The sequence below is a fragment of the Eubalaena glacialis genome, chromosome 6, assembly GCF_028564815.1.
Source record: "Eubalaena glacialis isolate mEubGla1 chromosome 6, mEubGla1.1.hap2.+ XY, whole genome shotgun sequence".
Taxonomy (NCBI): Eukaryota; Metazoa; Chordata; class Mammalia; order Artiodactyla; family Balaenidae; genus Eubalaena; species Eubalaena glacialis.
Genome location: NC_083721.1, coordinates 68979465 through 69003930, shown reverse-complemented (window position 1 = coordinate 69003930; position 24466 = coordinate 68979465). Strand labels below are relative to the sequence as shown.

Genomic DNA, 24466 nt, shown 5'->3' with positions numbered 1-24466 from the left:
GCAAAGTCCAGTTTAAGGGAAAGAACAGGTAGTACAGAATTCGTCAGGGGCTCTTCCCCAAAGCTCCTTTCTTTGAATCTCTGGGAGAGTTAAGACAAGTAAAAGAAATGTCCGCTCAGGAGTGGGCTCCCTACCCCAAGGGCCACCCGGGTGAAAGACTTTTGAAGAGAGCAGGGGTGGGACCAGTGAGGAACGCTGGAGATTAAGGGATGCGGCCAGTGGCGGTGACGTCATTTTCTTTTGGTACTTTCATTAGGCAGGAGGTGAGATAACGAATCAAAGGGAGGGGACGGAAGAAGTAGAGTTGAAAAAGATATGGGTAAAAAACAAGGAAGGTATAAATAGACACAAATGCAAGTATAGGAATATCCCTAGAAGTTAAACTTGCATTATTTGATTTTTAAAAAAATCATCTATTTAAACTATAATTTATTGATTAAAAAATAATATAAGATTCCATCAAACTGGTACTTCTTTTTTCTCCCCAAGGAATATAGCGGCTGGTGATAAAGCCCCGGGACTGACACCTTAGTTTGGTGTCACTGAGACAAGGTCCCCAAGGCAGCTGGAGGCTTGGGCCAAGGATCCTGCTAGGGGACTCATGGCCCAGAAGGATGGGTGCTGACGCTGTAGCCTTCCTTATGCACACACGCTAGAAAACTGCCCGTTCCCTTGTTAACACACGGAAAGGGAATACTTTCTGATTGTGTCACAGGCAGAAACAAGGCGGAGGCACAAGACGCTACCCAGAAGCCGCGTCTTGGTGCGCATTCCCGTTCATCCGCGAGGGCGACCCACTGCCCCTTCTGAGGACCGGTGAGCCCTTGGTCCGGTAAGGTGGACCCTGACTTCCCCCACGCCCCACGCCCAGTGTTCCGAGGCCTGAGCTGCGCCAGCGTGCGCCCTTCGCTTAGCCCCCAGCCCGCGGCCCCCAGACCCGTCACTGCCCCTCCCCCACTGGGGCCCTTTCTGACCGCCCTCGCGGCCGGTGGTCCAGGTTACCTGGCGCCCCAGCCCGGGCTGCCTCACCGCGAGCAGCGCCAGCCCGTCGGCCGTGGGTTTCCACAAGGCGCGCTCAAGACGGCGCGCGGGGTCGGTTCCCGAAGCCAAGGTCACGGTCTCGGAGAGGCGCTCGTCCTCGGGTATGTCCAAAGCAGCCCCCGCAGACCCTCTGGGCGGCAGCCGCTGCCCCGGCCTCGGAGCTCCGCCCCTCTCCCGCTCCCGCCCCCTCGGGGTCCCCGACTGCCGAGTCCGGTTCCCCTCGGAGCCGCTCGCAGGCTGCTCTTCAACCCTGCACCCCGGACAGCTCCGGCTCCCTCACCGGCTTCCCAGGTCGTGCTGAGCTGACTCCGCTGGAGCCAGGCACCGAGGGCCACGCGTCGGGTCTGGTTCTCGGGGCGGCGGGCCCCGCGCTCGCGTCCTCTCCTGTTCTTTCCGGTGCCGCGCTGGGAGGTCCCGGACCCCAGATCCTGCTCCCGAGGTTGGAGAGACCCCCACTTTCCTCCTCCTCCTTGGAGATGGAAAGAGGCTTAAGAGGTTGGGGGCCTACGACTCCTCCAGCGTTCTCTGTGCTCTGTGCTAAGAGTGGGAAACTTTTTTTTCCGATAAAAGGCCAGAAAGTCACGGTAAAATAAATACAAATCGCGTACCAAAATTCTTACTCATTCTGCAAGACTCAGGTCAGGTGCTGCCTACGTTGCGAGATCTCCTCGGTGCTTGCAAACAGCTCCCTCCTTCCACTCTCTTGCGCGAAAGGGCGCTTCGGTCCTCCCTGGTCAGAGGCAGACACCTGTTGCGTGTCGTTTCCTCTGCCCGACCTGACCGTGCGCTCCTCGAAGACCGCGACTCGGCCTGCCCTGCTCATCCCTGTACCCAGTCCCTGGCACGGCACCTGCCACCTATCAGGGGATCGAATACTTTAGGAATAAGTGGAAAATTGATTTCCTTTGTAAACAGCCAGTTATTTCTTTTTATCCTCAAATAACACATACTCCTTTGGGTGAGCAATTTGCTAGTCTCTATAAAGAGCCACAAAAGTTGTTATCCTCTTTGATGCATTAATTCCATTCTTGGGGAAATTTCCAGAACAAAATAATACTTATGTGCAGATGTTCGTAGCAGGATCTTTTATTACAGAAAACAATAATTTAAAAAACCACAAAAAGAAAAACAAAACAAAACAAAACAAAAAAAACCCCACAAAAAGCAAAGAAACAAAGTCAAACTGTCAACAATAGGAAATTGGTAAAATAAATTATGGTAGGGTAACTTAATTAGATATTATACAATCGTTAAAATGAGAAACATCAAGGCAAGAGTGCCTCAAAATGTTTTTAGAACAAGGAGGGAGTATTTATTTACTTATAAAGCAAAAAAAAAAAAAAAAAAGGAAAATATGAAGCAATGTGATAAAGTGTTTACAAAATAATATTAAGCCAAAAGAGTAAGAAATTGCATAGTTACCATGCTTAACAACTTCAAGTGAAAATGCAGATTTCTTCTCAGTAAAATGGGGTTAACACCTACCTTAAGGGGTTCTTGGAGCATTAAATAAGTTATTGGAGATAAGTGCCTGATACCTAATGGGTACTCAGCAAAAAGTTTCCATTTGCCTACTCCAGAAGAACAGGTACATCTAGAATCACAAATACATCCTCATCCTAGCCCAGTTCTGCTGGTTTGACCTCCTTCTCTTCAAATGTAGGGTAAGAGAAGGAGTTGAACAAATGTTGAAGCACCAGGTTAAAGTGAAGGCGAGAATCTAGTTAATAAGAATAAATGCCTAGTCCTCCCTCAGGCCCAAATGCCCAGCAATACAAGTTAACAATGGGGGATTTGGCTCAGCAGCAGTCCATATCAAAATATCTTAGAGATTTTAGTTGGCTACCAGCACAGCCTGGTCAGTGCCCAAAGGCTGAGTTAATTCAGCCCAAAAGCTGAATGACACTGCAATCTTAGCCCGAATTTATACTCTTCAATCATCAACTTACAATTGGAGCAAAATAGTCAAATGTCTTTAAGAAAACATAACTCTGAAGAGCTATTGTTACTTCCATGTTGAAGATGAAGAAACTGGTTAAGGTGTATAGGATTGGGCAGCTAGGAAGTGGCAGAGCAATGACCTGAATCTGATCAGGTTGACCACTGCCAAGCTGCTTTGCCAGTGGGTCCCAGTGTGTACATCTCTCACTAGAAGTATAGGCAATGCTTTTGAGTGATACACAGACAGTGTTAAATAACAGTGGATCACATGGTGAAAAAAGTTATGCTCTCTTCAATTCTCTTGAACCTATGGATGTTAAGAAAGAAGTATCATTTTTGTGGTGCTTAGTCCTTACACCTCTCAACACTTGCTTATCTCCTGTTCTAACAAAGCGAGAGCCTGCCTCAGGATCAGCACTCTTGCCAGGCAACAGTTCCTGAGTAGAATTTAACATCATCACTTTCTCTTCCTTCTGATATTATTCCTTATGCTGTTAATTTCTAATTGGTGTGGGTTTTTCATTTACAAGGTGATGTAGTTTCCATTTAAGGCAAAATTACTTGGCTAAGAAAATTGGGTAATTTGAAAGGGAGATATTAAGGAGCTAATAGGACCAGTGATACTTAGATATGGTAAAAAGGACAAAATGTGGAGGTGGTACACAGGTGCTTGATATTTGGGAAATACTGCCCTACACTCTGTTTTGATCAGTGGGTGCAAGGTATGGTGAGGCGGGTTTCAGTTCAAAATGAATGAGAACTTTCTGACAATCAGAGCTGTCTAGGAAGATGAAAAAGGGCTGCCTTGGGGGTGTTAACCACATTTCCTTCACTCTGGGGGTTGAAGCAGAGGTTAGATGCCTGTTTGTCATGAATGATGCCATGAGAGGTCAAACACCAGATAGACTAGAAGCTTTATAGTTCCTGCGAACCAGAATCTGAGATTTTTGAAAGCAGAGCTTCCCAGGGATCTGACCACCTGAAAGACTGGATTTTGGAGTAAGTTACATTAACTTCCTTTGAGGACAAATCCCAAAGAAGAGTTCCAAGTGAGCTTTAGCAATAGCAGCACCACTGTGACAACTGTATGATTTATGGAGCACTTGAAAATGTTAGGATGCTTGTTTACAATTCAATTATTTACTCTCTAATTACACTTTCTTTTGAGTAGCCTGTATTCATAACCATCCCCAAGGGCCAAGAGGGTGGAGTTGCTCCTTCCTTCCACACATCAGCATCTCCCAGCTCCAGGCTTTTGTGGTGTCTGCTTACCCCAAAGCAGCTGCTTCTGCTGTTCATTGTAACCCATTTTGACTGGAATAAAAATACGTGTGTGGTGAAAAAGGTAAACAGCAGTTAAAAAGTTACTTTGGTGTAGGAAATTTACTTTGCAACCATTTAGCCTAAAATTTATGATGTATAGACCACGTTCTGACTGCCTTAAAGTTCTAGAATACTTTGCACATGAGCTATCTTAGAGGTCACCTAGGTCCATCGCCTCAAAGGGCAGAGATCCTCTTAGGAGCTTGTTTGGCAGGTGAGCTGGAGGGAGAAGAGCATTCAGAAGGCCCCATGAAGGAATAACTGCTTCCACTTGGATAACTGCATCAAGGGAAAGCTCCTCTAACTGTCAGACAGCTCTTTGGGTTAGGAGGTTCTTTCCTGAGGCATTTGTGATACCTTTCTTTCCCTCACACTCCATATCCAGTCCATCTGCAAGTCTTGCTGGCTCTGATTTCCAAATACATCCAGAATCATCCTCTTTTCTCCACCTTCACCACTACCAGTTTCTCTAAGCCAGCATGATCTTACTCTTAGAAAACCTCCTAACTGGTCCTGCATCCACCCTTGCGGATATCTCTGTAGTCCATTCTTCACACAGCAACTGGATTGATAGATTTGAAACAACTTGGATATGTAATTTCTCTGCTCAAAACCTTGTCTGTAATGGCTTCCTATCTCTCTCAGAGTAAAACCTAGTAAAGTCCATGCCCCATGGAGACCAGCATTATCTGGCCCCTCGCTATTTCTATGACGTCATCTCCTACAATCTTTCTTGGCTCCACACACACTGGTTCGTTTATTGGTTTTTGGATGTGCCCAGCATATGCTGCTTTGGGGTCTCTGCATTTACTTTTCTCAGTCTGGAGCACTCTTCTCCCTAACTTCTTTTGCTCTCAATTCTAAGTGTTACCTTTTCAGAGAGACCTTCCTTTGGGATTCCTGTCCTCTAATAGCATAGCCTCTCTTTCACCCCTCTTCATCACTGTTTATTTATCCTGCTTTACTATGTTTTAAAGATGTTGTAAACTTTACTGATGGTTTGAGAGCAGTAAATTTGGGGTGTGTGTGTGTGATGGGGTCATAGAGAGGTTAGAGCAAATCACGGCACAGAAAACAACTTAAAAATGAATATTAAATACTCTGTTCTTTAAAAACACTTAAGGAATCCAGCTACTGTGAATTTCTCATTGGCTGTCTTTCCTCCATGGTTCCCAGTCTCCTGTTTCATTGCTGTCGGGTTTTCTCACACTCTCACTTGTAGCCCAAGTGCTCTTTTTATTCTAACCCCGCTCAGGATACTCTTAAAAAACTCAAATGGGGCCTATGTCTTTTGTTCATTTTTGTTTTCATTAACTAATTTCATTTAAGTATAACATATGTTTAGAAACATGTACAGTTTGACCAGCGTTTATACCATTTTCCATCCTGTAAACCCTCCAGAGAGTAACCACTAGCCTGACTTCTAACACCATAGATTATTTATATTTATACCAATGGAATCATTCAGTAAATACTCGTTTACGTCTAGCTTCTTTCACCCAATAATTTGTGAGATTCAACCATACTGTGCAGTAGTTTGTTGCTTTTTCATTTCTGTGTCCTATTGCAATGTGTGACCATGTCACAGTTTATTGATTCATTTTACTATTGATGGGCATTTGAATTGCTCTCAGTTTTCAGCTATTATTAATAATGCTGCTGTGAAATTCTTGTATATGTCTCGGTGTACATGTGCTTGCATTTCTGTTGGGCAATATGTAGGAGTAGAATTACTTGGTTAAAAGATATGCATATGTTTAGCACTAGAAGATATTGCCAAAGAATTTTCCAGAGTGGTCATACCAATTTATATTTCCACCAGTAGTAAATGAGAATTCTTACTTATCTCCTTACCAACACTTGGTATAGTCTTTTAAAAAAATACTACTCTTGCGTGTGTAAAGTGATGTCTCATTGTAGTTTTAATTTGCATTTCCCAGATGACCAGTGAAGTTGAGTGCCTTTTCATATGTTTATTGACTGTTTAGATATTCTCTTTAATGAAGTGTCTGTTTATGTCTCTCTCCCCCTTCCCGTTTTAAAAATTAGGTTATCTCTCTTTTTCCTTACCAATATATGTTTTTTTCTGATATGCTAGGCTTGTATTTAGGTTTTTTTTTTGTCAATTACTGATATTGAAAGTACCTTTTCCAATTCTGTGGTTTGCCTTTTCACTCTTTTTTTAAATTGAAGTATAGTTGATTTACAATATTGTGTTAGTTTCAGGTGAACAGCCTTTTCACTCTCTTGATAGTGCCTTTTCATGAAGAGAAGTTCTCATTTTTAATGTAGTCCAATTTATCTGTATTTTCCTTTATGGTTAATGTGTTTTGGTCCTGCTTAAGAAATCTTTGCCTACACCAAGTCATGAATATATTCTCCAGTGTTATCTTCTAGAAGGCTTTTTGTTTTGTCTTTTACATTAAGATCTGCAATCCTACTGGAATTGATTTTTGTATGGGTCAACTTTCATTTTTTTCCCAATGAATTTCCTATTGACTTGGCACCATTTATTGAAAAGATCAACTTTTCTCTGCTGTTCTGTGTGTCACCATTGCTTTGAAGTACCCATATATGTGTGGTTCTGTTTATGAACTCTCAACTGTGTCTGGTTAGTCTATTTATCTATTCTTTTGCCAAAATACCATACTGTCTTATTTATTGTGGCTTAATAGTAAGTAGTGAAATCTGGTACAGTAAGTTCTCTAACTTTATTCTTCTTTAAGATCATCTTGGCTACTCTTGGACCTTTGCATTTCCATATACATTTTTAGAATCAGCTTGTCAACACACACACACACACTCATGAATTTTTCATTGGGATTATGTTAAATCTCTAGAACAATTTTGGAGAAAATTGACATCCTGAAAATATTTAGACTACTAATCCACAAACACAGGATATCCTTCCACTTATTTAAGTCTTCTTTAATTTCTCTCACCAATAATTTACAGTTTTTTGTGTATAAGTCATGCACATATTTTGCTGGATTATTCCTAGGTATTTGATGCTTTTTGATGCAATTGTATTTGACATCCTTTTAAAATTGTATTCTTAATTGTTTGTTGCTGATACCTTGTTATATTTATCTTCTTAGGATACATCACCTCATCACCTGATATACTATATATTTATGTGTTATTGTCTATCTCTCTTCCAAAATGTAAACTATGTGAGAATAGATAATTTTGTCCATTTTGATCACTTCTTTATGCCCAGTGCCTTAACCAGTTCCTGACACATAATAGACTTCATATATATTTATTGAATTGGATTGACTTATATTGAGCTGAAATCTTCTTGCAACTCATACTTCCTTCCTCCAGAACAATACAGAATAAGTCTCCTTCTTGTATACTGTGGGTTGTCATCTATCCCCCAGCACTATTCCTTTCCCAAAGCCAAGCACTTCAGTTCTTTCAGCAGTTCCTCATGAGGCAGGTTTTAGAATTCTCTCATTATATTGTCTGCTTCCCCTTAGTACATGCTCTGGTTTGCCAATATTCCCTTTCAATCTGGGCTCCCAGAATTGATCTGATCAATGTGTATGGTAAATTTGAATATTAATTGCCTGAGCTGGATCATTTTTATTTGCTGTGTCACAATATTGATGCATAGTAAGATTGTGGTCAAACAATATCCCCCAGCCTGTATTTTTGAAATAAAGTTTAATTATTTTAATATATATGAAGGAGTATTGCCAGAAGTACTTACACCCTGAAGCTAAAAAAGTTTAAGCTTCAGGGTCTTTTATTTGTATGGCCCCTGTGAATGTAGGGAGATGTTGGGAGTTGGATAAAGAGATCTAGCTCCAAGCCTGGGGTGATTTCTTTACCATGCTGATAAATATTCACTTTTGTATTTTATTTCTTTATTTTTTTTGTATTTATAATTTTTTTAAATTAAAGAGGCCCCTCCAAATTCTGTAGGCTTCAGGCCCCACAATTCTTGGATCTGCTCCTGCTAAATTTTAACCTAGCATTAAACTCATTGAGATCATTTTGAGTCTTGATCCTGTCATCAATCATATTATTAAACCCTTGTGTATCTAGAAAATTTGATAAGCAGGTCCTCTTATACATTATTTAAGTAACTTAAAACCTACAAACCTAGATAGGGTTAAAGACCAGGCCCTGCAGGTCTTCACTTATTTACATCTTTGGGTAAATACCAATCTCTTTATCAACTCTTTGTAGATACACTTGGTCAATCAGCTGCAGAATTGCTGGCTATATTATCATCTAGCTCTTATTTAACCATACAAGTAACATTACTATCACGAGAGACTTGCCCAACTCAAGGAATCTAATAAAACCCTTCCTGTTGTAATCCTAGTAATTCTGTAAAAAAAGAAATGACATTTGCTTGTTTCAACTTGTATTATTGAACCGAATGACCCTTCATTCTAAATACTAAAAAAAAAAGTTTAATTTTTAAAAAATTTTGTCTAGAATCCACACCTACCTTATTTGTCTTTTGTGTCCAGAATCCATTTGTTGCCCCTTATTTGAAAATAAGGAGAGTATTTGCCTTCTTTATCCATTCTTTACGGTTTCTCAGTGTGGCATACAGGGACTTTTAGATCATACCTTTAACGTTTTCTACCTCATTAGAATGAGGTTTTTGGAATCTGAGGATTCAAACCCGTTCATAGGGGTTAGGTATCTTTATTATCTCTCCACCTACCTCAGACTTTCTTTCCGATTTTAATTCTCCCCTTTTCTGTTGGAAGGCCACTTTGACTGATTGAGAAGATAGAGGCAAAACAGATCTAGAATAGTTTTGCGTTTTCTGCACCGGTAAACAGCTACCTAGGCGTACGGTTGGAGGAAACTTGGTTTTCCTCTCTTTGCCCCAGTCCCAACACAGTGTCCTCCCTGAGCTACCATCCTTTAGGAATGTTAGGATTGCTCAGCTTTTCGTATTTACCAGGTTCTATTGTCCTAACCCAACTTCTTGCCACAGTTTTTCATGACTCAGCCCTGATAGCCTGGTTATAAATTATTTTTGAGCTAGCTATTAAATTCCTTTTCCATAGAGAGTTTTAATCTCACAGGGAAAAAGAGACAACACTCATGCAAGTATAAGAGAATTAAAAAAAAACAAAACCCACACAATGAAGTCTTTTGTTTAGCAGAACTGGCAAAAGTCCTGGGACAGACAGACACTACTCTTCAAAGGGGTGTAATTTGCAATTTGAGACAGCTCTCTGGACCCGAGCTGTTGATCGTCACCCTTCTCCAGCTTCTATACACATAAGAACATTCCTTCACCTTCCTAACTCCAGGTACCAGTCTTGATATCATCTGTAACAATACAGGGGCCAGCTGGGCCAGTGGTAGGTGTGCTGCAGAGAACATACACCCTCTCCTGACCTCTGCTTCTCTTTCCTCCCGCTGATTCCACCTTTGCTTTTGTCTTTTCTCTCAAGTCTCCTCCTTTTCCAGCTTGGAGGAGAAGGGGGAGGAGTTGGAGCAGCTCCCAGGTACTGGAGAGAAGATGGAGCTGAGCCAAAGAAGCAATTTGCAAGTTTTCTTCATCCAGTTTTATGGTGGCAACAAAGGAGAGCTAGGAGATAACTTTTTAAAAACCATTAGAGGAAAAAAAAGTGAACAAAGAAAACTTGATCAAGCAACAAAAAGCAGGAAATAGAAAAACAAGACCCAACAAGAAAGCATAATAAATGGAGAACATAAAAGAACATGACTGGAATAGATCCAACACATCACTAATCATAATAAATTATTAAAAGGCAGAAAATCTCAAGTATAGTTTTAAAAGCATCCAGCTATATGCTGTTTCAAAAGACACACCAAAAATAAAATGACACGAGGATATTTAAAATTATAGGAATAAAAATATACCTGATAAATGCTTACAAAAACAATAGTAGTAACAGAAAAGGCTGAATTAAAAGCTAAAAACATCAAATGGAAAAAAATTTACACTGGTAGAAAGTATGATCCATCTAGAAGATAGGACAGTTGTCAATTCTTTATGCATCTATCAAGTTAGTTTTGAAATAGATCTTGTGGGTATTTTTTTACAACCTTAGGTATAAAAATTAAAATGAAACAAATTTTTCTGTAAGTGAACTTAAATTTTGTTTCAACTGTTCATGCTGCTAGATGGCAGAAATGTAATCTTATTTGGTTCAGGCGAATCTCAGTTGGTTCAGATTTTCCATATTCCATTTATTCTACCTGACAAATTCTTTGAGTTGAATTTGTGTTCCAGGGGACATACTTAATGTCAGGGGGGCATCATTTTCTGTCTGTTCTTAGCATCTGCTGAAATGCTTGTTCCTGATAGGTCTCTAATCATTGGTCCATGTGAATCAGTGAGGCAGTATTCTTCTTGTCCTCATTTCAAGACCTCTTCAGGTCCGACCCTCTCTTGGTTACTTCTATGCCCCTCTTGGGAAAATTTGGAAACCTCTACAACACTGTATGAAATATTTGCCTAGTCAGTGAATGCAGCCACCTCTACTCTACTGCTCCCATTCCATATTTCATGATAGAGAACTCTGAGTATTTGCCACTTCTTCAAGCTTCACTCAGGAAGCAACGTGCAGGTCCTCTATGCTCTTAGATCTTTCAACCCTGTCTGGAGTTTTTAGTGTGTCCTCTAACCAAAGTAAGTTAGCCCAGAGTGAGGAGGGGAGAGGGAGCTGGTCACTTTCTCAAGGAGGCACACCAGTCTCCAACTCTCTTAATTCCTTTCCAGTCTCCTGATCCTAGCCCAAGGAATACTGATCTAGTCTGAGAGAGTAAAAGCTAGCTATTATAACATCAGGAATTCTTGCAAATTTGTTTTATGGCTTTGGGCTTCTAATCCATCATGATTTAGACCTTTGAAACCCAGGCATGTGCAACTCAAAAGCTTTTGACTGATATCGGACTTTATTTTCTTCTGTTTTTGTGTAGCAGCCTTCCTCCCTCAAAGAAATGAATGATTCAAGGTCTAGCTTGAATGGGGGAAGAAACACCAGGAAAAAAGACATTACCAAGAGCAAAAAGCACATCAGCTGATACACCAAAAATTATCTTGAAACATATAAAAGAATATGTATTAGAAGCACAAAGATAATTGTCAAATTGACATTCATAGAGGGAGAATTGACCCCCTTTTTTTTTTAAAGATACCTTTTTAAAGAAATTAAAAGATCAAGTAGATTAAAAAATGAATAAGAACATACGCTATGTGAGTAGTACAATTGAGGTTAAACACACACATGTGTATGCATAAAACTTTGTGGTCCATAGAGAATATTAATTCCTTTCGCTCACTTCTAGAATATATTTTTTAAATTGTCCATGTATTAGATCACAAAGAAAATCTCAACAAATTCTCCAAAGTAGACGTCATAAAAGCCACATTTCTTAATTATAATAAAATAATGAAATACACAGACATTTAAACTCTCTACAGTTGGATTTTTTTAAATCTTTATTTAATTGAGGTAGAGTTGATTTACAATTTTGTGTTATTTTCAGGTGTACAGCAAGGTGATTCAGTTATACATACAGTATTCAGTTATACATACATATATATATATATTTTTTCAGATTCTTTTCCCTTATATGTTATTATAAAATATTGAGTATAGTTCCCTGTGCTATACAGTACGTCCTTGTTGGTTATCTATTTTATATTTATTAGTGTCTACAGTTGGATATTAACAAAAATTATTCTAAATAACACTTAGATTAAAGAAGTAAAAACTGACATTATAGATTGCTTAGCAATAAGTAGAACATATAAAAACCTGTTGAATTTAGCCAAAGCATTATTCAGAGAAAGATGTATAGTGTTAAATTTTCTCCTTGGGAAAAAAATAAAGACTAAACATAAAGTACCTAAACATTTAAGTCCATAAAAGGACAGTAAATTGTCTAAAAGTGTAGAAGACAGGAATTAATAGACCTTAAAGACAGAAATTAATGAAATACAAACATACAAAAAAAATCCAGTGCTTCAATTAAATCAGATACTATTTTTTCTTGGGGAAAACCAATAAAATAGATAAATGTTGTCAATCAAAAAAACAAAAAAAATCATAAAGTCATTAGAAACAAACAAGTACACAGAACTACAATGGTTGAAAGGAAATTCATTATATCAATATATTAGACAATATGGATAAAAATGGAAAAATTAATAAGAAATCATAAATGATCAAAATTTAATCAAGCCCTTGACTTCTGGAATGACAGAGTAAGGACTTCTGAAAATCTCCATAAAAGCAATTAATTAGAACACTGGCAAAAATGGACAGACCAAGTTTTTCAGAACTCTGGAAATTCACTAAAGTCTTACAACAATCAGAGGAGTGTTTATTCAAGAAAATCTGCTGAAGCTTACTTGGAATGGCAAATCTTGTGGCATTTTACCTTGCCTTAATTCTATCTCCCTCTCCCCAGTTGTGTGGTAGCCTTGAAAGCCAAGAGTAATGCAGTTATGGTAGCTGTGAAAACCAGCAGGCTAGAAGCTACTGAGTGAACAAAAAGAGTTTGGAGCTCCCCAAAGCCCCATCCCCAGAGAATAATCACCATTTTACCTGCCTAGAAACTTGTTTAAAAGCTCCATTCTCAGGGCTTGCCTTTATTAGACCTCACTCAGAGCTCACCGCATGCAAACTGCCCTGCCTTCTGGGTATTCCTTGGAAACAAGCAGCAGTAATTAACATCACAGCTGCCTGATGTGGCATTATCAGTGAGCCTAACGAGAAGTTGAAAAACTTGATAAAACATGGGGAATAAGATGTCCATAGGGAACTTTAAAAAGCTGTGACATATTCCTTGGACTCTAATGTGCAGGGCTGTGTGGGAAAGATCTGAAAAGGCTCTAACTTCTCACTTCTGGCCTTGAGATTCTGTGCAAACAGGAAGTGGAGGCTAAAACAGAGTTGTAAACTGCCTGTGGGAGCATTGAAGGCATATCCCAACACACAGAGCCTTTCAGCAAAGGCTGAGGCTATTGGTCCCAGGCATTTAAGGAAATCCCTGTCCAATCATTAGCTGACCACTAAACTAACTAAGCAGAGATTTCAGTGGCTTCACACCACAAAGAATATAGACTTTACAGAATTAGTCCAGGAATGTTACCAAGCAAACAAACAATAAATAACAACAACAGACTTTGCAAGAAGCAGGATCTGATTTCCATAATTGATACACTATGTTATTTTATTTTTTTAAAAGTATTTGTTTATTTATTTACTTATGGCTGTGTTGGGTCTTCGTTTCTGTGCGAGGGCTTTCGCTAGTTGTGGCAAGCGGGGGCCACTCTTCATCACGGTGCGCGGGCCTCTCACTGTCACGGCCTCTCTTGTTGCGGAGCACAGGCTCCAGATGCGCAGGCTCGGTAATTGTGGCTCACGGGCCTAGTTGCTCCGCGGCATGTGGGATCCTCCCAGACCAGGGCTCGAACCCGTGTCCCCTGCATTGGCAGGCAGATTCTCAACCACTGCGCCACCAGGGAAGCCCCACTATGTTATTTTAAATGTCCAGCTCTCAACAAAAAAATTACAAGACATGCAAAGAAACAGGAAAGTATGGTCCATACAAAAGAAAAAAGCAGTCAATAGAAATTGTCCCTGAAGAAGCCCAGACATTGGACTTAATTAGACAAAGACTTTAAATCAGCTATTTTATATGTGGTAAGAGAACTAAAGGAACCGATGTCTAAATAATTAAAGGAAACTTTGAGAACTATGTCTCATCAAATAGAGAATATCAATAAAGAAATAAATTATGAAAAGAAACAAATAGAAATTCTGTCACTGAAAGGTAAAATAATTGAAATAAAGTTTTTACTGGACGGATTCAACAGCATATTTAAACTGGCAGAAGAAAGAATCAGCAAACTCAAAGACAGATTAATTGAAATTATTCAGTTCAAGAGAAAAAAAAGAATAAAGAAAAAATAAACAGAGTCTCACAGACCTGTGGGATAATATCAGGAATATCAATATACACATAATGGGAGTCTCAGAGGAGAGAAGAGACAGAAAAGGGCATAAAGGATTGTTTGAAGAAATAATGGTGGGAAACATCTCAAATTTGATTTAAAAAAAAAAAACTATTAATATGCACATTCAAGAAGCTCAATGCATCAAAGTAGAAAAACTCAGATAAACCATATCTAGACATCATAATCAAACTGGCAAAAGGCAAAGACAAAGAGAAAATAACTAGAGAAAAGCAACTCATCACATACAAAGGATCCTAAATGAGATCAAATGCTGATAGAATTCTCAGAAACTATACAGGCCTTCAGGCCCCACATGATAAGGCAGAGGGATGGCATGTTCAAGTACTGAAAGAAAAAAAATGTCTAACAAGAATTCTATAATCAGCAAAATCGTACTTCAAGACCAAAAGAGAAATTAAGACATTCTCAGATGGACAAAAAGTGAGAGACTGGCCCTACAAGAAATATTAACTGTTATACTTTAGGTTCAAATGAAAGGGCACTAGACGACAACTCAAATCCACATAAAGAAATAAAGAGCAACAGTAAAGGTAATTACAGAGATAATAATAAGAGAGGATATAAATGTATTTTTGTTTGTAATACTTTTCTTCTCCTATCTAATTTATTATTATTTTTTTCTACCAAGGAAAAAAATAATGGTTTTTTTTTTCTTCTCCTTTCTAGTTTAAAAGATAACCACATAAAGAATAATTATAATGTTGTGTTGGTGAGCTTTGAAGGAATTTTATACACTATTGAAATTAAGTTGGTACTAATCTAAATTAGATTGTTTTAAGTTAGGATGTTAACTGCAATCACTAAGAAAATAACTAAAAAATATATAGTAAAATAAACAAAAAGGGACTTAAGGTGTTATACTAGAAAATATTTTATCCGATAAAAGGCAGTAATGGAGGAATAGAGGAACAAAAAGACCTAAGCTTCACACATAAAACAAACAACAAAATGGCAGACATAAATCCTACTTTTGCAGTAATGTAAGTAAATGTAAATGGATTAAAAACCTCAATCAAAAGGCAGAAATTGGCAGAATGAATTAAAAAAACATGATCCAACTATATACTGTAATAAGAGACACAAGATTCAAAGACACACTTAGGTTTAAATTAAAGGGATGGAAAAAAATGTACCTTGCAAACAGTATCCAAAACAGAATTGGAGCAGCTGTACTAATACCAGACAAATATGCTTTAGGACAAAACTTATGACTAGAGATAAAGAATGTTATTTTTTAGTGATAAAAGAGTCAATCTATCAGAAAGACATAACAATTCTAAACATATATGTACATAACAAGAGACCTGCAAGATACATGAAGCAAAGACTGACAGAATTGAAGAGAGAAAGAGACAACTCAACAATAATAGTTGGAGATTTCAGTACTCCAGTTTCATCAGCTGAAACAACTAGAACAACTAGGAAGAAGATCAACAAGGAAATAGTATAACTTGAGCAACAGTATAAACCAATTAGACCTAAACAGATAACTGTTTAGAACACTCTACCCCTAAACAGCAGAATATGCAGTCTTCTCAAGTACACATGGGTCATTCTCTAGGATAGATTGTGCTATAGACTAAATGTTTGTATCTCCCCCAAATTCATATATTGAAACTTAATCCCTAATGTGATATTATTTTCAGGTGGGGCTTTTGGGAGGTGATTAGGTCATGAGTGCTGAGCCCCATAAAAGAGGCCCAGAGAGCTCCCTTGCCTCCTTCCCCATGTGAGGACACAGAAAAAAGACAGTCATCTCTAAACCAGGAAGCAAGCCCTCACTAGACACTAAATCTGCTGGTGTCTTGATATTGGAGTTCCCAGCCTACAGAACTGTGAGAAATAAATTTCTGTTGTTTACAAGCCGTGCAGTTTATGGTATTTTTTTTTTAATAGTAGCCTGTATGAACTAAGACAGACCATATGTTAGGCCATAAAACATACCTCAATTAATTTAAAAAGATTGAAATCACACAAAGTATGTTTTCTGACCATGATGGAATGAAGTTAGAAGTTAATTACATTAAAAATACAGGAAATTCACAAATATGTGGAAATTAAACAGCATTACCCCTAAATAACCAATATATCAAAGAAGAAATCATAAGATAGATTAGAAAATTCTTTGAGATGAATAAAAATGAACAACATACCAAAACGTATGAGATGCAGGCAAAGCAGTGCTTAGAGAGAAATGTATAGCTGTAAGCAACTCTATGGGAAAGGAAGAAAGATCCCAAATCAATAATCTAGTTTTCTACAATACCTTCCATAAGAAACAACCCACAAAAGCAGGCAAACTAAATCTAGAGCAAGCAGAAGAAAGGAAAAAAGGACTGGAGTGGAAATAAGTGAAACAGAGGCTAGAAAACTAATAAAATCAGTAAAACAAAAATTTGATTCTTTGAAAAGATCAACAAAATTAACAAACCTTTAGCTAGATTAACTAGGAAGAAGAGAGAAGACACAAATTATTAAAATAAAGAATGAAAGAGGGGGCATTATTACTGACTTTACAGAAATAAAAAGATTATAAGAGAATATTATAAAAAATTATATGCCAACAAATTAGAAAACCCGGGTGAAATGTATAAGTTCCTAGAAAGACACCTACCAAGACTGACTCAGAAAGAAATAAAAATTGGAATAGATCTATAATAAGTAGATATTGAATTAGTAATCAAAATTCTTCCTACAAAGAAATGTCCAGGCTCACATGGCTTCACAGATGTATTACACCAAACATTTAAATAAGAATTAACACCAGTGTTTCACCAACTCTTCCCAAATATAGAAGAGGAGAAAAAACTCCCTAACTCATTGTATAAAGTCAATGTTACTCTGATATCAAAACCATTGAAAGAAATCACACAAAAAGAAAACTACAGACCAATATCCCTTATGAATATGGAAACAAAAATTCTCAACAAAATACTGGCAAAGCAATGTGGGGTTAACATCTGAAAATCAATTATTGTAATACACCACATTAATAAAGTAAAGGACAATGTTCATCTCAATAGATGCAGAAAAATTATTTGACAAAACCCAAAACCCTTTTATGAAGATAAAAACACGAAAAAACTGGGAATAGAAGAGGATTTCCTTAACCTGAAAAAGGGTATTTTTGAAAAATCTACAACTATCTTCACACGTAAAAGCAAAAGACTAGATGCTTTCTCCTTCAGATAAGGAACAAGACAAGTATGTCTGCTCTCACTACTTCTACTCAACATTGTTCTGAAGGTTCTAGTAAGAATAGTTAGGCAAAAAAAATAAAAAAGCATTCAGATTGGAAAGAAAGAAGTAAAACTATCTTCATGACATGGTCTTCTATATAGAAAATATTAAGAAATCTACAAAAAACTATAAGACCAAATAAATGAGTTCAACAAGTTTGAAGAATAGATGATCAATATAAAAATCAAGTTCCTATACACAATGAACAATCTGAAAATGCAATTAAGAACAAAATTCCATTTACAATAGTATTTAAAAAATGAAATACTTAGCAATAAATTTAACAAAACAAATAGAAGATCTGTACTTTGAAAATGATAAAACATAGTTGAGAGAAATTTAAGAAAACCTAAATAAATAGAAAAACATATCATATTCATGAATCAGAGGAGCTAATATTATTAAGATGACAATACTCCCTAAATTGGTCTACAGATTCAATGTAATTCCTATCAGAATCTCACCTGAACTTTTGGGTAGAAATTGGTGAGTTGATTCTAAAATTCATATAGAATTGCAAGGCACTCAGAATTGTCAAAACAATCTTGAAAAAGAACAAAGTTAAGAACTCACATTTCTTGATTTCAAAGCTACTATAAAGCTACAATCATCAAGATTATGTGGTACTGGTATAAGGATAGACATATAGATCAATGGAATAGAATGGAGAGTCCAGAAATAAACCCATGAATCTGTGGTTAACTGATTTTCAACAAGGGTGCCAAGACCATTCACTGGGAGAAAGAATAGTCTTGTCAACAAATGATGCTGAGAAAACAGGATGGCCACATGCAGAAGAATGAAGGTGGATTCTTACTTCAGCTCACATACGAAGATTAACTTAAATAGATCATAGACCTAAATATAAGAGCTAAAACCAAAAAGCTCTTAGAAAAAAACACAGGAGTAAATGGAACACATGAAAAGATGCTCAATATCATCAGTCATTTGGGAAATGAAAATCAAAACCACAATGAAATACAACTTTATTCTCACTAAGATGGCTATAATAAAAAATGGACATTAACAAGTGTTGACAAGGAGTTGAGGAAATTAGGATTCCCATAAATTGGTGGTGGGAATGTAAAATGGTATAATCACTTTGGAAAACAGTTTGGCAGTTCCTAAAAGTGTTATAAATAGAGTTATCATATCACCCAGTAATTGCAGATATATATAGGTATAAGTATATATGCCTATATCTATACCCAAGAGAATTGAAATCATACCTCCACCAAAAACTTGTACACAAATATTCATGGCAGTATTATCGTAATAGCCAAAAGTGGAAACACCCCAAAATCCATCAACTAATGAATGGATAAACAAAATGTGGTATATCCGTATAACAGAATATAATCTGGCCATAAAGAGAAGTAAAGTTCTGATAACATTCTACAACATAGATGGACATTAAAATCATTACACAAAGTGAAAGAAGACAGACACAAATGGCCACGTATGATTCAACTTAAATGAAATGTCCAGGATAGGTAAATTCACAGAGACAGAAAATAGATTAGTAGTTGCTAGGAGCTAGGGGGAGGAAAGGAATGGGGAGTGACTGTTAATGGGTATGAAGTTTCTATAAGTAATGATAAAAATCTTCTGCAATTAGACAGTGGTGATCAATGCACAACTCTATTAAGACACTGAATACCACTGAATAATGCACTTTAAAAGGATGAACCTTATGATACGTGAATTGTATCTCAATAAAGCTGTTATTAAAATTTAATCAAGACAAAGTGAAAAATTTGAAAATACCAATAAAAATAAATTGAAAAGTAGTCCAGTAAATAAATGAATGGAGAGTAATGCCATTTTATGCATAGAAAGATTTACTATTATAGCAAGGTACTATTCCTCCCCACATTAGTATATGAATTCAGTGTAGTCTCAAAGAAATTAATTGTTTAAAAACAATGCTCTTCAGATGATTCTAAAGTTCATCAGGAAAAGTTAATACACAAGAATTACCCATAAAATTTTAAAACAGGAAAAATATCAAGGAGTAACTTGCTCTAGCAGAACAAAACCTATTATGAAGGTAATAATTAGAGAGTATAACACTAGATCCAAGGGAATTCCCTGGTGGTCCAGTGGTTAGAACTTGGCGCTTTCACTGCCAGGGCCCAGGTTCAGGGAACTAAGATTCCCTCAAGCCACGTGACCCAAAACAAAAAAAAGCTAGATCCAAGAAGACTCTGAATTTATTTTGTGATAAACGGACAATTGCTAATTTTTTTTGAAAAATAAAATGAAATCACACTTTATACAAAACTAAATTCCATATAGGTTAAATAGCTAACTATAAAAAACAGAAATATTAGAATAAATCTTCTGAGAATATTTTTATAATCTTGGATGGGTAAGACCCTTCTAAAATAGGTAAAAAACACAGGTGTTCAAAAGGGAAAGACAGATGGATCTGACTACATACAAATTAAAATCTTCTGTACAATAAAAAGCATTAAAAACAAAGAAGGAAGGAAATATTTGCAATATATGTAATAGGCAATATATTTTTGTAATATTTAGAGGTCTTCTACAATCAGTAAGTAAAATATGAACAATCTAATAGAATAATGGTCAAGGTGTGTGAACAGGAAATTCACAGATGAAAAAAATACACGTGGCTGATAATATGAAAAGACAGCCTCTCTAGCATTTGTGGAAATGTTAAGTTAAAATAATAATAAGATATCTTTGACCATCAGATTGACCAAAATAGTTTTATGATGAATTTTATAATACCCATGTTTGCAGAAATGTGGAGGAATGAGTATTTTCATACATGGTTGATGAGAGTTTAAGTGGTATAGCCTATTTGGAAGGTAATTTGGCATTATCTACCAAAAGTTCAAATATGCATATCTTTTGACTTAGCAATTATACCTCTAAGAATACCAATCAGTCTTAAGAACATCTCCCTCCAGAGAATAAGTGGAAGTTAATAGAGAGCTTCTTTTGTGTAAAGAAAATGGGATTCCCCTAGTATTGATGGAAGTAGAAACTACTTTACCAATATTAACAAGAGTTCAAAAATTTCATATCATCTGAACTGGTAAATTCCATTGCTGGCAATTGATCATGAGGAAATTATCATAGCTATGAAAAAGCTTTATACATAAAGGTATTCATAGCATCATCCTTAATAGCTAAAATTTTGAATTTATTTAAAAGTCCAAAATAGGGAAATGTTAAGTAATCCATGGTAAAGCTGCTCGGTAGACTATTATGACACCACTGAAAATTATATTCATGAAGATAATATTAACATAGAAAGTGCTACTGAGATTATATTTTGCAAAAATAGTCAAGGTACTAGATTTTCATGAATTATCATCACAGATGTGTTAAACAAGTACATGCCTATCACTTGGAAAGCCCCTTTCCATATAACAGCCCCAAGGCCTTCTAGCCCCATCTACCTGTTTTCCCTTCCCTGTCTCCTCGACTGCAGGGTTTCTCCTGTGTCTGTCTCTCTCTTAGTCTGTCCACACTGCAGCCAGCCTCTCTACTGTGTCCTGGCTTCTACCCTGTCTTTCAGCATCTGTAGCTGTGGTCCTGTCTCCCCCTGCTTCACCCCACACAGGCACCACCTTTCTTCCTTTATTCCCCAACTCTTCATGAATACAAGGTGGCTGTCTACATTAGGCTCTGATTGAGGAATTAGGGATAACAGAGAGGAATTTGAAAACAGCACTGGAAAGAGCATCAACATGAATGTACATTACTGTTGCGAGAAGTGGTTGTACTCTTCCCTTAGTGGAATTCTTGTGTCAACTATTAAAATAGTAATGTGTTTTCTTCTCCTAGTGAATAAAAAATATGCATCTTTGAACTGAGGAAATATATGGTGGTTTCAATCACACATGCCTCTTGTGGTTGATGGGGCTGCCAAGAGCTCTGTATTCTGAGACTGGAGCGAGTTTCAGCGAGAAGGATCCGCGCTGCATCTGTGGTGGCCCAGGGCTGGCCATCTTAGTAAGGTTAGTGTTAATAGTTTGTGATTAAATAGGCTTATATGCTGAACCCATTTCCACAGGTAAGAGAGGAAATCAAATTCTCTCGCCTCAGATTAGGGACAGCTTGTGCTGTCCCAGAACCACATTAGACAAAATAAAACAAAACTGTGCTTTCCTGTGAAATGGTGCTGCCCTCATATCCATATGCTGGAAGAAAGATGACTCATGTGGCTCTGTGCCCTGGTCAGCCATGTCCACAGGCTGTAGCCGGTAGTCAAGGACAAGGCAGGAAATGACCTTGAGTTGCTCACCACAATTTGCTGCTGGAGAGGTAAGCGGCTGGTGTCTTCAGGATATTTAAAGGGTCTGCAATCTTATTAAGCTCCTGTTAATAAGCACAACTTCCTTATTTATCAGGATAATACGGTCTGGGATTAGAGAGAGAGCCTGGTCTTTAGCTTTCAGGAAATAAACTTTTCTTTCAGTCTTACCCCACAGCTGTGAACCCAAGATTAATCATTTTACTCTTTAAGTATTGTCCTTAACTGCGATGTACCAAGCTCATATCTGAGTGTTTAATTCTATCTCAGTTCTCGATTTTTAAAATTATTGTCAGCTGATTACTAAGAAAACCATAATTAGAAATATCAAACTTGCTTTCCAAGTAGTGGTTCAGGCTACTTTGAGAAGGAAAATTCTGGCCTTATTTTTCTTTGTGGTAGAAGAAAATCTCCTTGAGTTTCAGATGATCTATTGATTGGGTCCATCAGAATTTCCACCAGAATATCTAGGATGATCCTTACCCTTCCAGGTGGAGATGTGCAGACTGTCTCTCTACTTCTCTGAGCAAATCTCTTCTTACTCCATGTCACAGACTGGTTTGGGACTGAGTGCAGTTCAGAGGGAGCTCCTTCTGGGCCCCCATGAGCAGAGTTCCCTGCAGAGCTAAAGCTTCCATTAAACAATCAGGGAAGCAGCCAGAGGTGGTGCCCTTGCAGGCAGGCCCGGACTCCATCCTCTGACAGTTCATGATTTGGCGTGGGGTGATGATGAAGCAGATGACAGAACAGAGAGGATAGTTCCTGCTGCTCCACTGGGAAAGTTAAAACATGTGAGCTGACTGAAGACCACCAGGGCGTGGGATAGAGCTCTGGTTAGGAAAGAAAGCTCCAGATCCAGGTGTGGGGCTTGGGACAGGGTCAGTGTCCAACTAGCATCATACAACCTTATGTGTTGAGCAGGTGGTTGGCAAAGCCTCTGGCCAGCTTGAGCTTTCCTTTTAGCTAAACTTGACTAAGAGTGTACAATATACATTACCCAGTGCTTTTAATTTATTCATTTAGGCAAAGAATATCCATATTGCTCTCTGCTTTTGTGACTAGGTCTGCCTAGGAAGTTGGAAGGTAAATAAGTCCAGCAAGGCACTTGAGCAGGTCAATGGAGGAAGGCTCTTCTTTTCCATCCCTGAGGGCCTTAGCTAGGCTCAGCTGTCTTTGAATGCCCCTGAGTCACTCTTTGTAGACTTATCACCAGGACTCTGAAAGCCTCTGTGGGGTCACAGGGACCACCTACTCATTTATCTCAGAGATGCAGCCTCACTATTTCAGAGAGGCCCCAGTAATAAAAGCACAGCTAATCAAACAATAAAACATTTATTGGGTACCTAATATGTGCTCAGCACTGAGCTGGGTGCTGAAAAAATTAAATATTATAAAAGTGTAATGCCTTTCGTATATTAAATATTTAAAAACCCCTAGGATTCTTAATAAAACTGGGGGGGGGGGGAACCATAGGAGACCCATTATTATTCACATTCTATGCATGAGGAAACTGAGCCCAGGCTGAGTAAGGTTAAACAACCTGCCCAAGACCATGCAGCTGGTGGAGCAGAGATTTGATTGGAAATGCCAGGCCCTGAGTTCAGGGAAGACACTGGAAGGCACTTTCCTGTCATTTTAGGACTTCTAAAGTCCTGAAACCCTGAGGCTATAATGGCTTGTTTCCCAGATGATGATGACAGAGAAAATGTGGATTCATTGACTGCATGTTCTATTTTCTGTTTTTTTCATAGTCCATATATTTAGGTTTGGTTTTGTGACAAGATCTCCCCTATTATTGTGAGGGCCTTTCTCAAGGTGTAGGAGGCATTTACATGCCACTGCTTCAAACAGTACTCAAAATGTACTTTTATTTACCACACTATCTGTTTGTTCATCTAAGCACAGAGTATTTTATCTGGATCAGGTTCATCTGACAACTCCAGAGTGATTTTTCCACCCCTACATGCTCCAAATCCCTTACGCTAGGAGTTTTATTTTTCTGTCACCTGTTTGTTGGCTCAGTTTTCTCAGAACTTTGTTTCTCAGAGCAAGAGTGACCCAGGCCATGCTAAGTCAGCAGGGCAGCCAGAGAGAGGGAAGCAGAGTCAAATTAGAGTCTATCCCTGTTAGGGAGGAATGGTGTCAGGCAAAATAATAGCCACAGGGATCAGACAATTAGAATAAATCATGATGGGAGCTGTTGTGGAGGTGAGCCAGGCACAGTGGAAGCTCTAACACTCATTCTCTCTCACAGCACCTTGTTTTTCTCTTGCATCATATTTACTACAATATGAAACGAATGTGCTTGTTTAATTGCTTGTTTAATGTATGTTCTTTCCACTAGACTGTGAGCTCCATGAGAGCAGGGGTCTTGTGTGCTATTCACCACTGTATATCCAAGGCCTAGCACTGTGCCTGGCACATGGAAAGTACTCAGTAAGTATTAATTGAATACGTGAATGAATGCATGGCAACCATTACATCCCGAGAAGGACCAGGGATTATATCTCATAGTAGGTACAATGTCAAAATGTTTAACATCAAATTACATATAGGTAAAGATATATTTAGTGAATTACAAGATAGGACAGAAAAAAATGTCTAGAGGAAAAAAACTGGGGGAATACAAATGA

General features: G+C 38.0%; 1 protein-coding gene and 1 long non-coding RNA gene across 5 annotated transcripts in view; one reads left to right on the top strand and one right to left on the bottom strand.

Annotated features, from left to right (window-relative positions):
• The window catches only part of CASR (calcium sensing receptor), a 77290-nt gene extending 75423 nt beyond the window's left edge, over nucleotides 1–1867 (bottom strand). The window contains exon 1 of one of the 4 annotated variants that reach the window (XM_061194240.1): nucleotides 1650–1867. The gene's annotated coding sequence lies outside the window, so the exon portion shown is untranslated. Of the gene's footprint in view, nucleotides 1–1002; nucleotides 1250–1321; nucleotides 1625–1649 lie in introns of those variants that run through there. The other 3 variants (XM_061194238.1, XM_061194237.1, XM_061194241.1) reach the window with 3 other exon arrangements.
• On the top strand, nucleotides 681–24224 carry LOC133093953 (uncharacterized). The gene is made up of 3 exons (XR_009701338.1): nucleotides 681–816; nucleotides 21365–21537; nucleotides 24178–24224. It is a non-coding gene; the product is annotated as an uncharacterized LOC133093953 (long non-coding RNA).
• The last annotated feature ends 242 nt before the right edge of the window (nucleotides 24225–24466 follow it).